This window comes from Saimiri boliviensis, chromosome X (assembly GCF_048565385.1).
Source record: "Saimiri boliviensis isolate mSaiBol1 chromosome X, mSaiBol1.pri, whole genome shotgun sequence".
Classification (NCBI taxonomy): Eukaryota; Metazoa; Chordata; class Mammalia; order Primates; family Cebidae; genus Saimiri; species Saimiri boliviensis.
The window spans coordinates 99,055,199-99,067,794 of NC_133470.1; positions in this window are offsets into that span (position 1 = coordinate 99,055,199).

A 12,596-nucleotide genomic window follows, 5' to 3' on the forward strand; every position below is an offset into this window, starting at 1 on the left:
CTTCTGAATTGGCCTCAGAGCTCCCCAAGCAGGCTTATTACTGAAAATAAAGAAATTGAGGGTTACTCATTTAGGGTTAATTAACCTGATCAAGTGGCAGAGCCAGGTCAGTCAGACTCTAAACCAGATACACTTAACTGTATAATCATCATAGTGTGCAACCTGCTTTTTTTGGGTTATGGAAATTTTGGCTTCGGAATTTGGAGACTTAATTTCTACTAGATCTACTAGATCATTCATTTGGTATGTACATTTTGGGGAAGTTTTGTCACTCTGTGAATCTCAATTTTCTCATCAGTAAAAATGTGGAAAAAGAGGGGACTGCTATATAAGATGACCTTCAAGGGGAAATTCCAGCTCTGCTATTCAAGCATTTTATCAAATATACATTGGGGCTTCAAGTTTACCTGCCTATATTGGAATATTGTGCTTTGTCATTGTAACTGCTCAAGGATCAAGGTTATTACTAATTTTACTCCATAGAATATGCTAATGAGACAGAAGAAATTGATGGTTTATCTCATGTTGTGATGTATTATTTCTTGTTCAATCAATACATACTTGCTTAGTGACTATTCTGTACAAAACAATAGATTTTGTACTGTGGGGAATTCAAAGAAGTAAAGGAAATATCACCTGCCCTCCTAAAACTCAGTACTAATCAGGATGTGAGAATCAACTACATACCTACACTCTAAGGCAGCAACATATACGAATCACGGGACAAATCATAAGGAAATCAGCTGGGGCAGTGGTCAATGCCTCGGTGGCTTATGATGCTTGAGATCTGGATTCTAGACTTACCTTAAGTCATTAATTTACTGTGTTATTGTTGCAGGACACTTATCACTGGACTTCATTTTCTTTTCTTTCTTTTTTTTTTGAGAGATAAGATCTTTCTCTGTCACCGAGGCTAGAGTGCAGTGGCTGGATTATAACTCATTGCAGCCTCAAACTCCTGAGTTCAAGTGATCATCCTACCTCAACCACCCAAGTAGCTGGGACTGCAGGCACATACCACCACATCCAGCTAATTTTTGTATTTATGTAAGGATGATATCTTGCTGTGTTGCCCAGGCTGGTCTTGAACACCTAGCCTCAAATGATTCTCCTGTCTTGAACTCAAAAATGGTTAGGATGACAAGAGTCAGCCACCACCCTCAGTCCATGGGCCATATTTTATAAACAGTGAAAAAGTTGAGCTAGATAATATTTGAAGGAATTTTCAGTATTGCCATTATGGGATTCTAGAAGATGAGGCAGATCATTGTCTTAGTCAGTTCAGGCTGCTAAAACAAAGTACCATAAACTGGGGAGCTTATAAATGACATAAATTTATTTCTCACAGTTCTGGAGTTTGGAAGCCTGAGATCAGAATGCCAACATTGTCAGATTCTGGGGTGGGCTTTCTTCCAGAGAAGCAACTTTTCCTTGTATCCTCCTCATATGGCAGAAAGAGAGCAAGCCAGTTTTCTGGCCTTTTACTATAAGGGCACTAATCACACTCATAAGGGTCTCACTCCACCCTCATGAACTAATTACTTCCCATTTGTCCTCTCCTTTAAATATCATCAAATTGGGATTAGGGTTAGACACATAAATTTTAGGGTACACAAACACTCAGCTTATTACAATAGTTTTTGGTGAAGAATGGAAAAGATTTACTGAATTCAGCATTGTATTCTCAACATGGTTACTGGGCATAAAAGTAGATGGAGCAAGTGGGGGTTATATTAGGGTGTAATAGTTGGAAGGAATATCAATAAATAGTAAGAATGAGTGAAAGAACTCCATTTCAATTTAGATGAGAGCATTAGTACACAGATGGTAAACGGAGTAGTTGGCCATTTCAAATTTGTTGAACTGAAGGAGTTCCTTTGGAGATGAGCACAATACAAAATTTTAAAGGAAGTCAGGGACAAGATTGTGAAGGACCATGACTGCCAAAATAAGTAATTGACTTTTAATTTACTAAAGGTATCAAGAACCACAGAAGGTGGTTGGTTGGTTGGTTTTAAGTAGGGCAGTGGTATGATGAAAGTGGTATTTAGGAGAGAAGGCACTAATAGTTGTGTGGAGATGAGACGAGAGGCAGAGGAACCAAGAGTCAATATGAGCAATTATGAGAGGCTGTTACACGGCAGGGGCAGTAAAGATGACGGTAAAAGAATGATGTATTTTTGAGAGTCACTGTGAAGGGAAACTTAACAGGATTTTAAAAATGACTGGATAAGGAGAATGAGGAAAATAAATAAAGCAAAAAAAAAAAATTCAGAATTTCTCTCAGTGGCACCTGGAAAAATGAATGTTTCACACAAAAGAAAGAGAAATCAAGGGAAATAACAGACCTGAAGGCACAGGGAATTATATTTTGACACTCACTAACTTTGAGGCTGGCAATACATCCATACCAAATAAGTAATCCAGAATGTTTAACTGAGGCTTGTGAATGAGGTATAAGCTATATCTGAAGATGGAGTGTTTACTAATGGATAGTTGGTGATTAAAAGTATGATGATAGCTTGACAGAGAGTGCGTAGGTATAAAAAAAGAAGACTAAAGACAGAAATGTGGCTAACAAGCAATTTAAGGGCAGAAAAAGACTGGTTTCCTCTTGTTTGGTCTTCCACATACTCCCTGGCCTTCTCTTTGCTGGCTTTTTTATTCTCCGCCCACAAACATGTTCCAATCATCCACATTTTAGAGGTAACCTCATTCTTGACTCTTGCCTTCTCCCATTTCCTTTCTCTTTCATTTAGATACATCTCCTCAACAATTCAACATACCTTTTACTTCTCAGCCTCCTGTATTATGGACTTCTGATCTAAAAAACTTCTAGAAACAATTCTCACTGAGATCCCCAATGATCTCATGTCACCAAATTTGATGCTATTTTGTCTCAGTTCCGTCCTCCTCAACCTCTGAATAGTTTGATGCTATTGATCCTCTGCTCTCTCTTAAACATTCTCATCCCTTACATTTTGATTTCTTCTATTCTGCTCAGGATTACATCCAATAATCTACAAACATTGAGTGAGAAAGAGAGGTGATAATGAGGAAATATTCCAAGTGTAACCATGTGAGGAAATTGTAGCCATGAGATAGAAGACCAAAACTGAAGTAAAAGAAGGATACTTATTTTTAATATATTTTTAATTGTAGGCTGGGCAGTGTGGCAGTAAGGTTTGTGCTTGACTGCACCTAGAAATATATGGACACATCATTCATGGACACAATTGACTCCTTTCTGTATTTTATCCCTGATAAATACTAAGTGGCTGCCTACCTTTGTCAGGTGAAAAGATTTGAAATCACAGGCAAGAGACATGAACAGTCTCTCAAAGAAGAGCAGGGTGAATTTATCATTGTTTTTTTTTTTTCAGCTTATTTTGTCTGTTTTCTAAGAAGACATGTTAAAGGAAAGAGCCATCAAGCATTAACTTTCTTATGACCAAAAGTATAAGAGCATGGTGGCAGAGTATTATTTCTGGACAAATAAGAGACATCTGTTCTTCTGAGAAAAAGAGGTGAGTATGGGTATGGAAGCAAATTATAAGAGTTGGAAGAGTAGCAAGTCAGAAAGCCTTTATATTCTCAGGGAAAGAAAAGGCAAGGTCACATGTTAAGAGGGATTTAGGGCAGACAGAGGATTCAGGTTCAACATGGTAGGCTGGGCATCTCGAAAGCTCATGAAAATGAGTAAAATATTAAATAGGTATGAATATTAAACAAGAAGAAGAATGGAAAAAGAACCATCACTGGCTAAGAAATAGCAATAAATTTCTGGAAGACAGCAGATTTTTAAAAGTGGCAGCTGTTGTAGGACAGAGGAAAACACAGCTTAGAATTTGTGCAGAGGCAGCTGCAGCTTAGGTAAGAACTTTTCTGTTTGCCAACACTATAGAAAGCGTTTGGACTGGGAGATGTCAAGGGACCTTGCCTAATGGCAGCTCTCTGCTCACTTACCAAAGGCAAAGCCACCCAGGTGATAAGCCCCAAATCACGTATGTCTCAAGTTTCCAGTCAGTTTTTCTATTACTTTTTAAAATATTAATGCAAAACCAAAGGTCAATGGCTGTTGAGGAAAGCATGCCATATGAATAAGAAAGACTAAATATGCAAATGTTTTAAAAGACCTGCAACCAGATAATTCAAGAAACAGAAAATTTACAGGGTGTTATGAGAAAGAAATGGTCAGACAACAGAAAGGCACTCTAAAAAATAAAATGAATGTCAAAATATTGCATTTAATAAGAGAATTAGAAGATAAAGTTGATACAGTTTCCCAGAAAGTTGAATGCAAACGAACAAAAATGATAACAGAAATGTCCAACATTTAATATAATGCTTGTTCTGAAGCAGGCAGTTCTCAGGACCCAATTGGGTCCACTGCTTAGGATCTCTCAAAGCTGAAATCAAGTTGTTGTTCAATCGGACTATAATTAGGAAGCTCTAGGAATAATCTGCTCCAGTCTCATTCAGATAATTGGCAGAATTTAGTCCCTTGAGACTGTAGGACTGAAGTCTCCATATTCTTTTTAGTTGTCTGCATGGGATCGTTTTCACCTTCTAGAGATTAACCACATTCCTCTGTCCATACTGCTCTCCATCTCCGAAGTAAAGAAAGACACATTGAATCCTTTTGATGCTTTAAATCTCTGAATTTCCTTTCTGCCACATCATTCTGATTTCTTTTTCTGCTTTTAAAGCCTCACGTAAGTTTATTTGCCCCACCAAATAATCCTGAATAATTTTTTATTTTAAGATCAGCTGATTAGTAATCCTAATGACATCTTCAAAGTCCCTTTGTCAAGTAACATAACACAATCACAAGTGTGATAACAGAGGGTAAAAGTCAGTAGCTCCAAAGCACATACTCTGAGTTACCAAACTCTGAGATTTTAAAAAGTCAATCCAGATAAATAAATTCTGGTACATCCATAAAATAGACTATTACTCAGCAATAACAATGAATTTTTGATATGTGCAACAACATGGATCCTTTTTTAAAAATTAGGCTAAACAAAAGTAGCCAGATACACATTGTGCAATCCCATTTATATGACCTTCTAAAGTCAAAGCTATCTATAGTGACAGAAAGCAGATCAATTATTGACTGGAGCTGGAGGTGGGGAGAATAACTACAAAGAAGCATGAAAAAAATTATGATCATGAAAACACACAGTTTGCTTGTGGTGGTGGTTACATGGGCACATACATTTTGTCAAAACTCATTAAAATGCACATAAAATAAGTGTATATTTTTGTAGCTGAATAATATTTCAACAAAATTTACTTTTAAAAACTCACACCAGGAGGTCCAACAGCTGACTAAATAGAATTCCAAAATAAGAGACTAAAGAAAATGAAAGGAAGAAGTTGTTTCTGAATAAAATAAATAATAATTTTCCAGATTGGGAAGGATGTAAGTCTTCAGATGAAAAGGGCCCACTTAAAGCTCAAAAATGAATGAAAAGTGATTCCCCCTCTCACATTACTGAGAGACTTCAGAACAGCAAGGATAAAGAGAAAATCCTAAAGGCTTTCAGAAATACTAAATTGGTTACCTATAAAGAGGAAAGAATAATCAGAACACCATCAGACCTCCCTTAACAACATTGGAGACTAAAATACAATGAAGACATATATACAAAGTTTTACAGAAAACTTGAATTTTATCTAATTGACAGTATTAGTCAAACCTCATCATAGAATAAAGATTTTTTCAGATAAATAAGAACTCACAAAATATACCTTTCTAAAACTCATTTTTAGAACATTATTTGCAGATAGAATTCATCAAAATAAGAGAATAAATTATAAAAGAGGAAGACATTAGAGCCACTTTAGAAGAATAGTAAAGGAGATTCCTAGGATAACACTATAGGCCTGAAACATGACCAATCTATAAAGTCTGAGTTGGAATGAATGGGAAGAAGTCTCCCCAGAGACAAAAGAAAACAAATGACTTACATAGGTGAGATCATATAACTGAAAAGTTGAATGGACCACTGTATTAGTTTGTTTTCACGTTACTATAAAGAACTACCCAAGACTGGTTAATTTATAAAGAGGTTTAATTCCCTCACAGGTCTGCATGGCTGAGGAGACCTTAGGAAACTTACAATCATGGTAGAAGATGAAGGGGAAGCAAGGCATGTCTTACATGGTGGCAGGAGAGAGAGAGTGAGGGTGAATTGCCACATACTTTTAAATCACCAGATCCCATGAGAACTCACTCATTATCATGAAAACAGCATGGGGAAAACTGCCCCCATGATCCAATCGTCTCCTACCAGGTCCCTCCCCCCACAGATGAGAGTTATCATTTGAAAAAAGATTTGAGTGAAGTCACAGAGCCAAACCATATCAACTGCTAAGGAGACTGAGGCAGTATAACTCCTAGGAACTCTCCACGTGATTGGACAGGGCTTCAAAATTGGTGGTAGAAGAATCAAAATTGACTAGAAGAGGCACAGTGGAGACAAAAGCAAAAGGTTTCAGATCAAAATAAGAGAGGAGAAAGCCAGGGATTCTCAGAAAGCCAGCCACTATATTTGTGACTACTTCACCAAACAACATAAAATTAATCTAACATAGAAGTGAGCAACCAAAGTTTATCAAAGCCAAATCTCATACGAAGTTATTATATGAGAAAATAGAAGTATAACATCCCAGAGACAATCAAAGCATGACAGAAAGGCATGCCCACAAAACAGATCAAAATCATAACTTATTATTTTAACAAGCTTGAAGATATTAAAAAATGAAACAATATATGAAAAACATATATGTCAGAATTTAAAACAGAAAGTGACAGAACTCAGGAAATAATCACAAATAAAGGAAAATAATCATTTGAAACGCAAAGACTAGGAGGCATAAAGGAATGACTAAACATGACAGTACGTTTAACAATAGAAGATAAAAAGAAACTCTTAATAAATACAAAGGAATTTATTTTCCTTTTTTCCTTCTTTTTCCTTTTTTGCATGATTACAAGACAAAGCATAAACCTTATCTACCTTGTCAGCATTAAAAGTGAAGAGACAAGCTGCCACAGCTGGAGAAAGTGGGTGAGGAGATAAGGGAAGGTTCAGGTTCCTCATCTTAGCCAACAAAGTAGAAAACCAAGATATTTTGTTTTTGTTAATAGATCAATAAATTGAATAGCTTAATCAAACTATTTGAAGTTGCAGAGGTGATCAGAAAAGCCTGCCTTTTCACTGTGGAGGTCAAAAAGCTGCCTGAAGCTTCCTTCCATCCTGCCTTTGCTCCAAGAGCCCCAGTCTATCCAGGTGACGTAAATACAGACAGCTAGGATCTCCATTCCAGCACTTTTTTTAAATTTATTTTTTAATTTTTAAAAATTTTTCATAAGTTATTGGGTGCAGGTTGTATTTGGTTACATGAGTAAATTCTTGTGAGATTTAGGTGCACCCATTACCCAAGCAGTATACACTGCACTATATTTGTAGTCTTTATCCTTCACCTCCCTCCCACTCTTTCTCCCAAGTCCCCACAGTCCATCGTATCATTCTGAGTCTTTTGTGTCTTCATAGCTTAGCTGCCACATATAAGTGAGAACATATGATGTTTAGTTTTCCATTCCTGAATTACTTCATTTGTAATAATCTCATCCAGGTCACTGCAAATGCTGTTAATTAAATTCTTTTTATGACTGAGTAGTATTCCATCATGTGTGTGTGTATATATATATATATATATGACAGTTTCTTTATTCACTCATTGATTGATGGACAATTGGGTTGGTTCCATGATTTTGCAATTGTGAATTGTGCTACAATAAATATGTATGTGCAAGGATCTTTTTAAAATAATTACTTCTTTTCCTCTGGATAGATACCCAGTAGTGGGATTGCTGGATCAAATGGCAGTTCTACTTTTATTTTTTGTTTTCAATTTTTTAATTGTTATTTATTTATTTTTTATAAGTTACTGGGGCACAGGTGGTATTTAGTTACATGAGTAAGTTATTTAGTGGTGATTTGTGAAATTATCCTGCACCCATCACCCAAGCAGTACACACTGCACCATATTTGCAGTCTTTTATCCCTCACCCCCCTACTCTTCCCCCCAAGTCCCCACAATCCATCATGTCATTCTTAATGCCTTTGCATCCTCATAGCTTAGCTCCCACATATCAGTGAGAACATACAATGTTTGGTTTTCCATTCCTGAGTTACTTCACTTAGAATAATAGTCTCCAGTCTCATACAGTACACTGCAAATGCTGTTAATTAATTCCTTTTTATAGCTTAGTCATAGTCCATCATGTATATATACCACGGTTGACCCATTTGTTGATTGATTGGCTTTTGGGTTGGTTCCACCGTTTTGCAATTGTGAATTTTGCTGCTATAAACATGCATGTGCAAGTATCTCTTTCAAATAATGACTTCTCTTCCTCTGGGTAGACACCCCGTAGTGGGATTAGAGGATCAAATGGTAGTTCTACTTGTAGTCCCTTAAGGAATCTCCACGCTGTTTTCCATAGTGGTTGTACTAGTTTACATTCCCACCAGCAGTGTAGAAGTGTTCCCTGTTTACCACAGCCATGTAAACCTCTGTTTTTTCATTTTTTGATTATTGCCATTTCTTACAGGAGTAAGGTATCACATTGTGGTTTTGATTTGCATTTACGTGATCACTAGTGATGCTGAGCATTTTTTCATGGTTTTTTTTGGCCATTTGTATATCTTCTTTTGAGAATTGTCTATTCATGTCCTTAGCCCACTTTTTGATGGGATTTTTGTTTTTTTCTTACTGATCTGTTTGAGTTCCTTGTAGATTCTGGATATTAGTCCTTTTTCAGATATATGGATTGTGAAGATTTTCTCTCATTCTGTGGGATGTCTGTTTACTTTGTTGACAGTTCCTTCTGCCATTCAAAACTCTTTGTTTAATTAGGTCCCAGTTATTTATCTTTGTTTTTATTGCATTTGCTTTTGCATCCCAGCACTTTCAATCTTATGATGAGTGATGCAAAGACAAAATATATGTGATTGGGGTTGATCTACTAAGCAGCAGCACCCTAAGGCCAAATAATTTCTGACCAGGTTCCAGTCCATTTCCTAACATAGGTCTACAGCCTCCCACTGAATCTGCAAGTACCCTGATATCCTGCCAATAAAGACCTGTGTTGCTGCCATTTAAGTTATCTAGAGAGTTTTTTTATGTTAGTGGTGAGTGGGGATGAAGACAATGTAATAACCCAAATGCAGTACATTCTAGAGTTTTTCCTGGCCCTTCTCCAGACTATTCAATTTAAGAAAGGTTTGGCACCAAGAGAAGGGAGGAGAGTTTCCCAAGTCACACAGTAAATTAGCAATAGGCATGCCATTTTAATAGATGATCCAAGGAAGGTTGATTGGGGGAGAGATAGTGACTGGAAAATGTTTTTGGGCTTTCTGCACAGAGAGCGGCAAATGTTATGCCAGTCCCATAGTATGACATGAGAAGTGCTGAAAGTTCTCCTCCTTCCTAAATTACTTCCTTTCAGCCTCCCGGAAAGGCCTGAAAGCATAACAGACTAAGGCTTTGGAGTGCTGCCAATCCCTGACCTAAGCCATTCAGCCAATCTGCAGGAACACAGTGATGACAAGAAGATGCTAATTACCAGAGATTTGTTTTCATATGCAACATAAAACTTTCCCATTATTGGAAGATTTGTGCCAGTTAAATTATACAGATTCTCAGTGATGACAGAATGTGCTCATTTTGATTGGATTGTACTAATATTGCATGGATATCTTTCTTCCTAATTAGCAGCAAAATGGAAACCAGAATGAAGCAGGAAATAACTGAAGGAAGGTCAGGAGGAATTCCTTGGTTACGTGAAAGGAATCTAGAGGTAGTAAAGAAGTACAGGTCAAAACAAAGGTGTAAGCCTCAAGAAGGAGTCTGCCCTCATGCTCTTTTCAGGGATGGGAGACATGAAGGGGATGGACAACTGTCAGCTGAGTGTCCACTATGTATCAAATTTTTTCTATATGTGATCTTATTTAATTCTCATTATAATCCTATGGGAAGAATGAGAAGGATTATTATTACCAGTATCAAGATGAGGAAATTGAGGCTCAGAGAGGTGAAGTGAATTCCCAAGGTCAGCAAAAGGTCAGTGATATGCCTAACTCCAAAGCCACTGCTATTTCTTATTTGCTATTGGGGGGTTAGAGGGGAGGTTCATTTGGAAGGGGAATCCCAGTGTGAACCTAAAAGCCCTGAGGCTGGTTCTCATCCTAGTCCCTGACCTGCAGAGCAAAAGAAGTGCTGAGTGAGGCTGTGTTTTTTATATTTATTTTAATCTGAAATGTTTGACAGGTATTAGATGCTGTGGAAGATAAAAAGCCATGGCAGACCCTTTGAAAAATGTGGCTGTATTATCTACTTAGTAGAAGCCTCTCTGCACATCAGAATTGCATTTTACTGAATAGGATAGGGGAGAGAAAGCAAGTGCAGACGTTCCCTGTAAATTGTTCTTGGCCTTTAATATTCAGAGAAGATTGTTCTTGGGTTGGACTAGGGAAGACGGATGGCCGTCACTGCACTCTGGCTGCCTTGCTTTCTGGCTGAGAAGATTGCATGTCTGAGTATAGCGTCTGTTTGTCTTATTTTTTTTCCCAAAAGTATTAGGCTTCATATAATTGAAAATACAGTAATCTCTCCCCAGTCACAGGGTTATATTCCCAACAGAGGGAGTGAATTCAGAATCTAATAGAAAAACACAATACATTGTTGCAGAAGAGCCCAACTCAAAGAGATTGAGAAGAGAGTGGCAGCAGGGCTCTAAGGTTTTCTCCCCACTCTGGTGATTTGAAGGCAGATGTAGTGGTAGACTGTGTGCCTCATTAGTGCTGGGATCCTATAGTATATGAATTTACTCACCACTCTTATGTCCAGCAGTTAGCAAATGGCCTTGATACATCATTGGCGATTAATAAGTTTGTTATACAGATGAAGGAACCCCTTGTTATCTTGTGATACATACTAGGTTATTAATTATTCAAAACCAATGATGATATATCTTATTTGTCTTTGGATTTCCCATGCCTAGCATAGCATAGGTTCTTTTTTTAAAGAAAATTATTTTTATAAATTTAAGGGGTACAAGTGCAATTTTTTTTACATGGATCTATTGTGTAGTCCTGAAGTCTGGATGTTTAATGTAACCATCACCAGCACAGGTTCTTGATAAATGTTAGATGAAAAAAACCTTCTGCCAGAAAATCTGAGGCCAGTCCACTCCTCAACAAAATCTATCCATGTCTATCACCTGATCCTTTCTGCCTGTGCTCTGAGACTCCACTTTGCTGTCCAGTGTTCTCTGATATGCTTTTCATTTAGTAGCTTCATAGAGGGCCAAACTTAACCCGGGGCTGCTAGCCCTTGACAAAAAATGGAAAAGAGTTTTCTAAACCCAGAGTTGCATTACCGAAGAGTAATTGAATTTGCTGGAAGTCTGTTTTTGCTATGCAAAGCAGGCTTTCCAACTGGAGAAATGCATACTTGATAAAGAGGTACCTTTGTGAACACTGAAGTGTACTCCCAACTTGATGCCTCTATTTGCATTTGCTAGCCAGATTTACATGTCTGTGTGTGCTGTGCCATGTCCTTGAAAGGGTGTTAGGGCTTCAGCTGGATGCTGCTACAACCTAAAACCACTGGTAACATTTTTTAGCCACTGGTTACATTTTGCTGTGTGCAAACTAGGATTATAAACAGGCATCCTTAATCAGCCAGGTCGTGGGAAAACGTGTGGTTAACTGTGGTTTTTGGTAAGTTAGTCTCTCTATAGCTCACTGTTTTATCCGTTAAACATGAATAATAATATTTAAATCAAACATAACTTTTAAAATAATTTAATAAAGTAGAAGATGTGACTGTATTACTGAGCATTTTCCAAAGAAACAGAACACCACACACACACACACACACACACATACACACACACACACACACACACACACACACATTTATTTACTAAAAAGAACTGGTTCATACAATTATGGAGTCTGGAAAGTACAAATCTGTGGCTTAGACTGGCAGACTTGAGACCCAGGATATTCAGTGATATTGATGAAGTCTGAAGATAGTCTGCTGGAGACTTGTCTCTTACAAAGGTAAGGTTGGTCTATTTGTTCTACTTAGGACTTCAACTGATTGGATAAGACCCAGTCACATTATGGAGGGCAATTTGTTTTACTGATTAAAATGTCAATCCAATCCAAAAACAGCCTCACAGAAACACCTAGAATAATGTTTGACCAAATATCTGCCCATCCCATGACCCAGTTAAATTGACACACAAAATTAACCAATACAGCAAGCTAGTCAATCTCTCTCAGCCTCCTATTCTTCATCTGTAAATGGGGGAGAGCAACAATTTTCTCTTAAGTTTGGTGTGAAAATTTAATGAGAGAAAATATGTGAAAGAACTTAAAACAAGGCCCAGGAGAAGGTACATGTGTGTGTGTACCATCTGCATACGTGCACCATGTGCATATGTGCATGTGTGCATGAATATTTGCTTAATGACCAGCTTCCTCTAAGGCTTAGGTGTGGGAGTCAGCTCT